The following is a 13,126-nucleotide window of genomic DNA, read 5'->3' as shown; positions in this document are numbered from 1 at the left end:
GGAGCTAGAGTTGCTATGAGCTGTGCGATGTGGATGCTCAGAACCAAGCTCAGGTCCTCTGTACGAGCAACACAGACTCAAACACTGAGCCATCTCTCTAGCTTCAAAGTCTGACTTCTTTGAGGCTACCATGTTTACTAGGAAGCCCATGCCAGCCATGTGGAAAAACAGAATCAGACACACTCAATCTGCGTCTGAAACCAACAATACCCAGCTACCCACAGACAGGGTGCCAGACAAAGAAGCGAGGGAACTATCTTGGTCAGTCTGTCCCGGGATTCATACTGGGAAGACATGTGGCCCCAGTGGTGCTCCCTGGTCACTCCATTGATGTCTTATTTGTTTATGCATGGAGATGAGTAATCCATACTGTGCTGTAACCAATGTCTGACTCACAGAATCCTAAGTATATGCTGCAGTTTATGTCTTGACTGTCATCAAAGGCTTGCATTATAGCCTTAGTACCTAACGTGGCAATATAGGGAGTGGCAGAAATCCTTAAGAGATGGGGCCTAGTAGGAGATCTTAGGCCCTACAAGTGGATAATGGGGTTCTAGTCCCTCTCCTATTCCCTGTTCCCTTCTATGAGGTGAACAGACCTCTACTGCCTGTTACTATGCCACCACAGACCCAAGAAACAGAACCTTTCAGCTATGGACTGAAACCTTCAGAATGGAGAGCCAAACAGAACCTTTCCCATGTGCAAGGCGATTCATCTCAGGTATCTGTTACAGTAAAGGAAAGCTTACACAGTCCATTAAATGGTTGTTACTTTATGCTAAGTTTTTGGAGTAGCTTTATATGTAGCTGTAGACAATTGCAACATACACACAGTTAAGTGTTTAACTCAAACATCTTTTTAAATTTTTATTTATTAGCATGCGCCTGCGTATGTACACATGCATGTGCATATGCTATGGTGTTGTATATGGAGGTCTGAGGACAACTTTTGGGAGTTGGTTCTCTCCTTCTACCATAGGTTCTGGGGATTGAACTCAGGTATAAAAAGCCCTTTGACATGCTGAACCATCTCTCCAGTCCTCAAACACCTTTTAAAAGTCTTTGCTAGACATATTTTAATTGCAAAAATAACATCTGTATATTGTATCTTATTCAGCATAGAAGTATTGTTTGACTGTTTGAACTGGGGCCTTCTCTCCCTATGTCTGTCTGTCTCTCTTCTGAGACAAGGTTTCCCTGTGCAGCCCTTGCTGTCCTTGAACTCACTCTGTAGCCTCAAACTCAGAGATCTGCCTGCCTCTTGAGTCCTGGGGTTAAAGGTATATGCCACCACCACCCAGCATCTTTCGTTTCTTTTTTTCCCTTCCCCTCTTCTCTCCCCTACCTCCCTGTCCTGTGCCTGTCTCTCTCATCTCAGCCCTTAGCCCACAGTAGCCTTGAACTCATGGCATCCCTCCTGCCCCAGCCTCAGAGTGCTGAGATCATAGGTGTGAGCCAGCAATGCCCTGTCTATCTTTTGCTATAGCTCCCCTAACAACCATAACTGTTCATAGACTTAGTGAAAATGTATTGAATAAATGATTCCTTCCTCCTTTCTTCCTTTACTTCCCTGATTGTCTATCCATTCACATTTCAACCCTAAACGTGCTGGTATGATGCTATAAGTCAGCAAACTTCTGCTTCTCTGGAGGCCAGGGAGAACAGGGCCTCGTGGATGGAGGGCTGGACAGGTCTCAGGCAAAAGGGCACTGGCTTCCTCTGGCCTCAAGTCCCTCAATTGAAGAAAGGCTGTGGCTTTATAAAAACCAAACTCCGAGAATAGCTCCAAGGCTAACAGCTTCAGGGCACTGTGTGGGCTTTGGGAACACAGCAGGTAAGCCACATGGTTAGGAGGAATTTGGAGAGGGAGAACCCTCTGGAAGCCAGCAGGTTATCTAGCTTTATGCATGCCCTCCCTTTCTTGCTCAGCATCCTTATGAGTCTCTTTAGCCAAAGCCCACAGTGGGAAACCTGAGGTCGTCAAAAGAGAGGTCTGGCAATGCCTCACAATGTCAGCAGTGAATGCACACCCCTCTCCCAATGCTTTAGATTCTTTAGAAAATGTGGGCTGACATTATGGAAAGAGCAAGTTACAAAACAGTCTGCACAGAGTGTTCCCTGTGTGTAACCTTATCCTACCTCTCTGCATGGACCAAGTTGGGGAAGGCTGTTTGCCAATGCATTATCTGTGGTTATCTGAGGGGGCAGGAAGAAATTATTCCCTGTAATTTTAATTTTCTTTCTGGTGTGTTTCCAAATTTGCTACAATGAACATCTATTACTTTTTATGAGCAAGAAATGAAGAAACTCTTTTTAAAAACAGGCAGTTTGACACATGCCCCTTGTCACACTTGGTAAGCATGTAAGCTATTTCTAGATAGTTTAAAAATCAGAACTCATCCAAGCAGCTCTGTAAATGGAGGCTATAGGGTTGTAGAACAAATCATAATTTATTAGCTTAAATCAGCACTCATTATCTCAGACTTAGCTGAATCTTCTGATTAGAATCTCACAGGGTATATCAAGGTGTTGGCCAGGGTGTATTCACATCTGGATTTCTAATAGTGTTTTTGTTTCTGTGGTGGTTTGAGTAAGAATGGCCCCCATCAGTTCATATATTTAAATGCTTAGTTATCACGAGTGAGTGGCACTAATTGAGAAGGATTTGGAGGTGTGGTCTTGTTGGAGTAAGCATGTCACTGGGGGCAGGCTTTGAGGTTTCCAAAGCCTAAGCCAGGCCTAGTGTTTCTCTCTTCCGACTGCCTGCAGATCTAGATGTAGAACTCTCAGCTACTGCTTCAGCACTGTGCCTGTGTGCCCCCATGCTCCCTGCCACGGTAATGGTGTAAGTCTCTTTAACTGTAAGTAAGTCCCCACTAAATGCTTTCTTTTATAGGAGTTGCTGTGGTCATGGCATCTTTCACATTAATAGAATGGTGACTAAGACGAAGTTGCTATCAGGAGCAGGGTATTGCTGTGTCAGGCCTAACCATACTATTTGTGGCAGAATGTAGACTTTGAGACTTTGGGTTAGGAAAGCAGTTGGACATTTTAAGTGGGGTTTAAAGGACCATACTAGTAGAAGTGTGGAATACAGTTCTGAGAGGAACATTGTTGATGATGGCCCAATTCAAGATGTTTCAAGACAGGGAGAATATTAATATATGGCCTAGGAACCACTCTTGTGATATTTTGGCAAAGAATGTGGCTGCCTTTTACCACTGTTTAAAACAATCTGCTTGAGGCTAAATTGAAGAGGCATTAGCAGAGGATATTTCAAAACAGCCTAGTATCGACAATGTCTTCTGGTTATTAGTTGTCATTGTTATGCAGATGTGTAATGAAAAAGAGCAAGCTAAGCCAAGAAAAAATACAAAATGTACAGTTTGAGGAGGAAAGGAGCACCAGGAAGTATAAAGGAACTAAATCATGTGTTCAAGGAGATAAAAAGTTTGAAGAAAAGCCTGTTGCTAAATGGAATAAAGGGAGTGGTGATTTCAGGGCAAGATCCCACCCAGATAAACTTCCAGCTTGTGTCTGCCTGTGTGCTGCCATGCTTCCTGCAATGATGATAATGGACTAAAAACTCCTGAAACTATAAGCCAGCCCCCATTAAATGCTTTCCTTTGTAAGCTTTGTTGTGGTCATGCTGTCTCTTCACAGCAATAGAACAATGACTAATACAGTTTCCATGCATTCCCCCAAAACATCCCACACTGGAAATTTAATTCACCAAGTCACAGGTTATTTAGAGATCATGCCTTTATAATGCAATGAAAGTTATATGAGGTGGGGACCCTCTGATGTATTAGTGATTTTATGATCTGAGACAGTATGATGTCCATGTAATACCCTCTGCCATACTCTGATGCATCAATTAGGTCCTGGCACCTTGCTCTTGGACTCTATAGTTTCCAGAACTAAAAGAAGTTTATTTTTTCCATATATATTACCTAGTCTCAGGTATTTTGTTATAGCACTAAGAAACAGACTAAGACAAATGGGGAAGAATCTACCCCATGTTCAGTCATCCCCAGTTTCTTGATGTCCATTGGTAGGAAGGTACTGTAAGCTCTTTGAAGCCACCCATTTCTTTTCCAACATGACCACTTTCTTCAATAAACAATCAAAGAAAACTTCTAGAGCAAGTATGCTAGTAAGATGTACTATAGAATAGAATGTGGTGACTTGTGATTATATGACTCACAAGAATGCTTCATATATATGGTCTGACATACTCATAGGGTGACATCTGATCACCTTCGCCAGACACTATTGGGTAAAACTAGCAGTGGCAAGTACCACTGTTCTTTTTTCTCTGGCACAGCGGCTACAGCTTAATTTATGGCTGTTTTAGCCAGCAATTGTGGCTTCGTAGTCACTGGCCCACTTCTTCAGTAGTGGCCCAGTAGGTCTTTTATGTCCTGCCAGATCTGCCTTCTGCCCTTGCCACCAGATGTAGGTTTAACTAAATCTCTATTATTCTATTTATCAATAAGACTCAGGAGCCTCTGGGTGGTAGTGACAGATGCCTTTAATCCCAGCACTCAGGGAGGCAGAGGCAGGAGAATCTCTGTGAACCTGGTCTACAGAGTGAGTTCCAGGACAGCCAGAGCCACACAGAGAAACCCTGTCTCAAAAAACAAAACAAAACAAAAAACAAAAGACTCAGTAGTCAGAGGCAGGGGTGAAAACCTGCTATCTCCGAGAGGTTGGGGAGGAACCAGCTGACCTTCTCTCTTCACTGCATCTTAAAGTGTGTGTCCTTCTGTTCTGCCAAACCAAAGAAAGACCACTGCTGTTTGCTGCAGCCGCCGCAGGGCGATGAAACAGGAGCCACAAAACTCAACAAAACCCACACAGAGTTTATTGGGAAAGGGAGTTTATTGGGAAAGGGGTAGATGTTGGCCATCCAGGAAAAGAGATGGAAGGGGGAAGGGAAGAGAAAAGAGGTAAAGAGACACAGAGACAGAGAGAGAGGACAGGAGAGAAGAGGGAGACAGGAAAAGTCTGGTCTGCCCCAGGGGAACAGTAAGAAAGAGGAATGCGGGAAAGAGAGAGTGGAAAGAGAGGAGTGGGAAAGAGAAGAGAAAGAGAAGAGAACGGAAAGAGAAGAGCAGGCAGAAAGACCGTTAAGTGGGCGGGGTCTTTTTCTTAAAGGGGTCCTTTGCACATCCATGGACAGACCAGGGTGCTGCCTGAGTGAATTCTGCCAGGTGACAGGGGTAGGCCAGCATAATGCCAGAATCCTTATAGCCACCACACTCAAAGTCCTTCCTTTCTACTTCCTGTGTCTCTCTAGCCACCTCCCAGACTCCCTCTGACTTTTTATGGCCTCTTTCTGTTAACTAGTTGCTAGCTCCACCTCCTGGCCCAATGCTGATTTTATTTAATGCAAACACAAACTTAGGGTTCACAGTGTTATCATATATTCTTTAACATACCACTTCAACAGAACAAGGATATTGTAAACTGCATGATTCCCAACATTCATGATGAAGGTCTAGTCCAGAATGACTGGATTTGAAGATGGTGCTTCAAGGAAGTAATAAAGGTTAACTGAGGAAGGTAGCGGTGAGGTCCTGATCCAGTAAGATTAGTGTCATTATAAAGAGAAGATGCCAAACAAGTCTTTCTTCATTTACATACACCAAGGAAAGTCACATTGAGATGGCAGTCCTCCACAAGCCAGGAAGAATATTTTTCCAGAAACCAAAGTGGCTTGGTCATCATCATCACAGGACTCCAGGCTCCAGAAATGTGAGAAATGAATTTCTGTTGTTTACACCATCCAGTGTGTATAATCTGTGCCATGACAAGTCTGAACAACAGAAAACACAGATGACTGGAGAGGAGACGGAACCTGTCTGCCACACTCAGTATTATGAGGTTGTTGGAATTCCACACAGAAATTCTAGAAGCTTCTGTGTAACATGCAATATTTGAAGTATGCAGATGCTCTGTATCATTCTGTAGGTCAGTGTGGGCCTGGGAATTGTTGAGTGTATTCTCCCACAGCGATTCTAAAAATGGTGTCTGATGGCCCATGAGGGAGGAATACGAGATAGGACCAGGCACATCTGAATCCTAACCTGGCCACTTCCTAGCTAGAGGACTTTAGGTTGGTGCCTCCTTTTCCCAGTCAGAATTTCTTTATCTACTGTAACAGAGAAAATATTAAAAGAAAATATAAGCCATACATAGTGGTGCATGCTTCTAATTCCAGCACTCAAGAAACGGAGGCAGGTGGATCTCTGTATTTCAAGGCCAGTCTAGTCTACAGAGCTAGCTCCAGGCCAGCCTTGGCTACACAGTAAGACCATGTCTCAAAAAATACTAAATACCCTCTGGCATTGGCAGCTTCTGTTTCCAGCCCCAGCAGAGGAGGTCAATATTGCTGCCTCCCATCCAGCCCAAGTCTTCAAGTGTTTAGTGTTTTAGGACAGTGGGAAAGCTTTAAATAAGAAGGGGGCAGAGACTGGGAGATATTAAGTATAAAAAGATTTGGGTCATGATTGTCTATATGGCTAGAGAAGATGAGGGTCCAGGTATAGATCTCAGGTCAATTGTAAGACTGAGGGAAGGGGGCAGTGAATTTTGACACCCAAAAGAAGAAGTAGTCATGGTGCCTAGGAACATGTAAAGCAGCCTCTACATGGTGGCCCTCATGGCAAGACACTTTTATGGCTTGGAGTTAGGAGAGTGAAGGATGCTATGTGAAGAAGTTGACCCTGAGTAGCATTAAATGACCTATAAATACAAATATGAGACTATGAGAAGCTTCCTATGATGTAGAAGAAAATCCACCCCAGAGACACAGAGAATGAGATGATGCATGGAAATTGCAGAGCACGGGGTCTGCATTGGAAGCTACTCATCAGAATCTCCTACTCATAGGGGCTAAAATGTCTTGTTCTTATTCATCCATCTTGATGGGTCCATCAACTTCCAGGGTGAAAGTGATCAATGACTCATTGAGAAATTTTGGCTAGAATCCTGGCAGATGATACATAAACAAGTCAATGGACTCCTTTCTTTTTTCTTGCAATACATTATTTTCATGTCCTTTTTTTGGAGATGATATAATTTATCCCTTCCATTTCCTCCCTCCAAACCCTCCCATTTACTCCTTGCTCTACTCCAATTTCATGGCCTCTTTTTACATAAATAATAATAATTATTATTTTGATTTTTGAGACAGAGTTTCTCTCTGTAGCTCTGGTTGTCCCAGAACTTGGTCTGTAAACCAGGCTGGCCTCAAACTCACAGAGATTCATCTGCCATTGCTTCCCAAGTACTGGGATTAAAGACATGCCACCACTACCTGGTTCATTAATAATTATTACACGCATGTGTATACACATATACTCCTAAATATAACCTACTCAGTCTGTATAATTGTCCCTGTGTGTGTTTTCAGTGCTGATCATCTGGAATTGTATAACCAATTGTGTGCTCTTCCTCAGGAAGGTTATTTCTCCTGCTCTCAGCATTCTTAAGTTGCCTGTAGTTCTTTGCACAGGGTTAGGCCACATGGGTTTCTGTGATCCACTCTGGTGTGTTTACTGTAATTGCTTCTGTTCGGCTCATGAGTAGGCTGTCATGTTGGTGAGACTTTATGGGTGTGGCTTCTGACACTACTAAGAGACAGTCTCACAGAAAACTACCTGGTTTGGCTCTTACAATCTTTCTGCCACCTCTTCCACAATACTCCCTAAGCCTTAGATGAGGGAATGTTTTGTAAATGTATTCAGTGGGACTTGGGGACTCATTTTCTTCCTCTAGAGTACTCTGAGTATTATCTGAGGTTAGCACATAGCCTTTGCCTAGCTTCAATGAGACTCATCTTCACATATTATAGTTATGACACCAAATGCTGGCCAGAAATAAAAGACTGGATCTCATGAGTGTGTTTTAAGTTGTTAGTCTTCAAGGGATAGCAGAGCAAAACATATAACTAGGGTTCGTTCCTGGACACTGGACCTGTGCACCTGTCTACCTAGACATGAGGAAGGGCCTCGTGTCTAGAAAGCACTTACATTTGGCTTAATTAATAATTTTTGAATAAAAAATCTTTTAAGTTTTCAGTGGGCTTCCCAACTTATGTATACATACAGTACAGCTTATTTTTATTTCAATTCTTAGTACTCTGCAAGTGGAGTCTTCAAATTCCTACAACTTTTGGGAGCCAGATCTCTCCTTCCATCTTGTTGAGGCATGGTCTCTCTTTTTATTGTTGCATTGCATATTGCAGGCTAGTAGGAGATTCCAGGAGATTCTCCTGTTTGTGCCTCCCACCCTGCACTAGGAATGCCAAGAGTGCTGATGTGTGCCACCACACTCAGCTTTTTATATAGTCCCAGCTGTCAATCTCAGGCCTCAAGTGCGTAAAACAGGTACTGTTATCTGCTGAGCCATCTCACTGGCCCTGTCTTTTGAGCTTTGGTGGATCTTGAATGCTTTTCCTTCATATGAAATTTCACTGGTCATGGGTATGAAACAGTGGACACTATAGGATTTGAGAAAAGAGCCAACAAAGGAGTATCCCCTCTGTGTAGACCTAGTACATAAATATATAGAAATGGCTTCTTGTCCCATGTAGGAGGCACATGGATGCTTAGCTCCAGTTTTGTAAGTAGAAGAAATATGAGGGAATGAGAGGGGCAAGCATTCTGTCCAATGGTTTGGACAGAAATGGATCCCAAAGCTTATGTTGAAAGTTTGATCCCCAGACAGGTGTTTTTTAAGAGATGATTGGATCATGAAGATTGCAACACCATTGATGAGTTCATAGCTCATGGGCTAATAGGAAATGGGGCTTAGCAGAAAGACATGGAGGGGGTCATCTTCTTGCTTCAGGCTAAGTGTGATGGGGGTCAAGGGACTATAGACTAAAACAAACATTTCTTCCTCATCTCTTTTGATTGATTTTAGTTTGAAGTCTAATTTGTCTGATACTAGGATAGCTACACCAGCTTGTTTCTTGGGACCATTTGATTGGAAAATCTTATCCCAACCTTTTATTCTGAGGTAATGTCTGTCTTTGAAGTTGAGGTATGTTTTTTGTATGCAGAAGAAGGATGGATTCTGTCTTTGTATCCATTCTGTTAGTCTTTGTCTTTTTATAGGCAAATTAAGACCATTAATATTGAGGGAGATTAAGGACCATTGAGTGTTAATTCTTGTTTGTTTTTGATTTATTGTTGGTGGTGTTATTGTTTGTGGATTCACCCCGCAGTTTCTTTTGGCTTTTGGTAAGGTTGGAGTATCTAGTGCCTGCTTTTGTGAACGTCATTACCTTCCTTATGTTGAAGTTTTCCTTCCAGTACTTTCTACAGGGCTAGATTAGTGGATATGTATTGTTTAAATCTGGTTTTGTCATGAGATATCTTGTTTCCTCCATCCATAGTGATTGAAAGCTTTGCTGGGTATAATAGTCTGGGCTGGCATCCATGGTCTCTTAGTGTTGGTAGGATATCTATCCAGGACCTTCTGGCTTTCAGAGTTTCCATGGAGAAGTCAGGTGTGATTCTGATAGGTTTGCCTTTATATGTTACTTGGCCTTTTTCCTTTGCTGCTCTTAATATTCCTTCTTTATTCTGTATGTTTGGGGTCTTTATTATTATGTGGCGAGGGGACTTTTTTTGTGGTCCACTCTATTCTGTAGGCTTCTTGTACTTTCATTGGCATGTCTTTCTTTAGGTTGGGAAAGTTTTCTTCTATGATTTTGTTGAATATGTTTTCTGCACTTTTGAGCGGGGTGTCTTCACCTTCTTCTATCCCTATTAGTCTTAGGTTTGGCCTTTTCACGGTGTCCCATATTTCCTGAATATTTTGTGTTAGGGATTTATTGGATTTAAGATTTTCTTTGGTCGATGAATCTATTTCTCCTAGTGAATGTTCAAGGCCTGAGATTCTCTCTCCTAACTCCTGTATTCTGTTAGTTAGGCTTGCATCTGTAGATCTTGATAGCTTACCCAGCTTTTCTACTTCCAGCATTCCCTCAGACTGTGGTTTTTTTCTTTTTGTTTCTATTTCAACTTTCAAACCTTGCACTGTTTGAATTGTTTCCTGTAATTTTTGGTTTGTCTTTTCCTCCATTTCTTGAATTTTTTGTTTTTTTTCCTTCCATTTCTTTAAAGGTTTTTCTCATTTCTTCTTTTAGGGTCTCTATCATCTTCATGAAGTTGTTTTTAAGTTCATTCTCTTCTGCTTCATCTGTGTTGTGATGTTCAGATCTTGCTGGTGTACAGTCCCTAGATTCTGGTGGTATCATATTGGTTTTTCTGTCGTTGATTTTGTTCTTACATTGTCCTCTTCCCATCCCTTCTTTCAGTAGGTACAGGTGGGGTCTCTTCCTTTCCTGGTGAGTACAGGTCCAAGGTTCTCTTCTGGTGGGTGCAAGCAGGTCCAATACACTGATGGTAGGTGCAGACAGGTCTGAGGCACTCACTCTCCCGGTGGATGGGAGCTCTGTCCTCTGCACTCTGCCTTGAGTGGGGGCGGGGTTAAATCTGCTCTCTCAGCAGACTCCTGGTCACTCAGTCCTCCCAGGGTGAGTCGAGCTGGCTGCAGTCTGCAGGCCCGGAGATCCCAGAGAGGGCAAGCAGAAGGAAGTAGGAACCAAGATCCATTTCTTCCTTTAGATTGTTTTTCTCATATTTTGTCACAGGGACAGAGAGCTAACACAGAGGCACAGGTGGACTCTGCCTGTCTCCTGTCTTCTCTTTCTTGAGATACAGTGTGTATTAGACATGGGTTCTCACAAATGCTAGACCTTGCATATGCTAGGCAAGTGTTCTCCTGAGCTGTATCCTCACTCTTTTATAACTTTGATTTTGTGACAGGGTCTCCCTAAGTTGCCTGCCCAAGCTGGTCTAGAACTCATGATCCTCCAGCCTCAGCCTCCCTAGTCATGAGTTTCAGGTCTGCCCTATTAGACTCTGCTTCTGAAAGTAACGCAAGAGTATCCAGCTATCATGGAATAAATAGGTGCACACTGGTGAGATGAGGTTCTGGGAGCCTGTTGGACAGAGTGCTTTTTGACTGGTGTTTGCCTTAAAAGATGGTCCTGGGAGAGGTCTCTAGTCTCCAGGCAGAGATATAAACACAGCCTGAGTCCGTGTTCCCTTTTTGGGTGTCCCAGTCATGAGGAAATAGCAATGCATTTGGCAAGGAGCTAAGAACAATTTGGTATCAATTTACTTTTCAGCAGAAGCTAAAGTTGCCTGCCATTGCAGACTTGAGGTTTTGTAAGACCTTTTCACATTCATTTTGTATCATTGTAAGTTTCCCATAGTTAGATGAATTGGAGAATCCCAAAGTGCCTGGGGACTGGGGGTGGGAGTGAACTCTTTGAGGCAGGAAAAACTGAGAGGCCATGTGACTCAACCCATTTTCTCTAGAGTGTGTGCATGATCTCTTCCTCTCACTACAGGCTGCCTTCTTCAAAACCCCAAGCTGATCCTGCAGCTGTCTTAGATTAGTGGTGTGTGACATGTGCATGCACATACGAGCATGTTTATATAGTACACCTTAAATGATCACATTGGAAAATGAATGATGTAGAGTCTACAGAGAACACGCTGAAGTGTAATTATGCTAGTCGCATGGCAATTTGATTTTAAATGCTGATTCGGGGTACCTCAGATGTGGTTCTAAAGACCATCATCATCTTTTAGCATGTCAGCGAGTACTTGTGACTGAAGTCATTTTATGTGGCCTCAGCATGGAGAGAATGAGCCTATGCATCTCTGTGCTCTCAATGTTTGACACTTGATGAGATCAGTGGTGTGTCATCATCCCTTTTCCTGGATCAATGACTAGATCTAATTTCATCTACTGCAGTGGTCATCAATTTGTGGACTGCAACCCCTCAACACGCCTCTATCTTCAAAAATTTTACATTACGATTCATAACAGTAGCAAAATTACAGTTATGAAGCAGTAGCAAAAATATTCTTATGGTTGGGGGTCACCATAAAATGAAAAACTGTAAAAGGGTCACAGCATTAGGAAGATTGAGAACCATTGATCTGTGTCTAAAATTTGAGGCCTGATGGATCAGGATGACAAGCAGAGTTAAAGCTGTAGGTCTAGTGGGCTATTCTAATAGTTTAGAATTATAACTAAGCACACACACATATATACATACATATATGTATACATATACATGCACACACACATACACACACATCCTTGATTCTTGTTGCTGTAAAAGTTCAGGATGTTGTTTTCAAGACAGGGTGTTGTGGGAACTCATTTAGCCAATAGTCTTTGAGGTACTGGCCCCTTTGGGGTGGGGTCTCAGGTGTTATATGTGGAGACTGAGAGCAAGCTCGTTTTCTCTCTGTCTCTCTGTCTCTGTCTCTGTCTCTGTCTCTGTCTCTGGTGATGGTCTTGGAGCAGATGGCAGCTTCCAGCACCTAAGGGCAGAAGACCTTGGTGGTTCTCTACCTTGCTTTGTCATTTGTGAGTGATTCCCCAATAAATACCTGACTTCCCTTTATCCAGGCTTTTGTGGACTCTACTACAATCATCCATTACAACAGGGTTTCTCTGTGTTATCCCTGGCTGTCTTGGAACTTGATCTGTAGATCAGATTGGCTGAGAACTCAGAGATCCACCTGCCTCTGCCTCCAAGTGCTAGGATTAAAGGTGTGTGTCACCACGCCCTGAAAAGATTTTTTTTTGAGATAGGTTCTTAATATGTTGCTTAGTCTGGCTTTTAACTCACAATCCTCTTTTAACTTTTTAAAACAAGATTTATGTGCATGACTGTTTTGTCTGCATGTATGTATGTATGTATGTGCACATGTGTGTGAGCCTGGTGCCATGGAGGTCAAAAAAGAGTCTACAAGAGTGCTGGGAACTGAACCCCAGTCCTATACAAGAACAACCAGTGCTCTTAATTTCTGAACCATGTCTTCTTCACAATCCTCAGTCTCCCAAGTACCTGGGGTCACAGGTGTGTGTCAATGCAGCAGGTTCTACCTGTAACATTTTTGTTTATTCCATGCAGTCAGAGAAACTGGGAGCCATTGTTTGTGTGGGGTGTGCCAACCTGTTCTGATACAGAAGAGCATTGAGCCTCCTTAATCAAGGTCTCTTACCCCATTTGCTAAAA

Source organism: Mesocricetus auratus, unplaced genomic scaffold (assembly GCF_017639785.1).
Source record: "Mesocricetus auratus isolate SY011 unplaced genomic scaffold, BCM_Maur_2.0 Super-Scaffold_100006, whole genome shotgun sequence".
Taxonomy (NCBI): Eukaryota; Metazoa; Chordata; class Mammalia; order Rodentia; family Cricetidae; genus Mesocricetus; species Mesocricetus auratus.
This window is presented reverse-complemented; position numbering follows the sequence as displayed.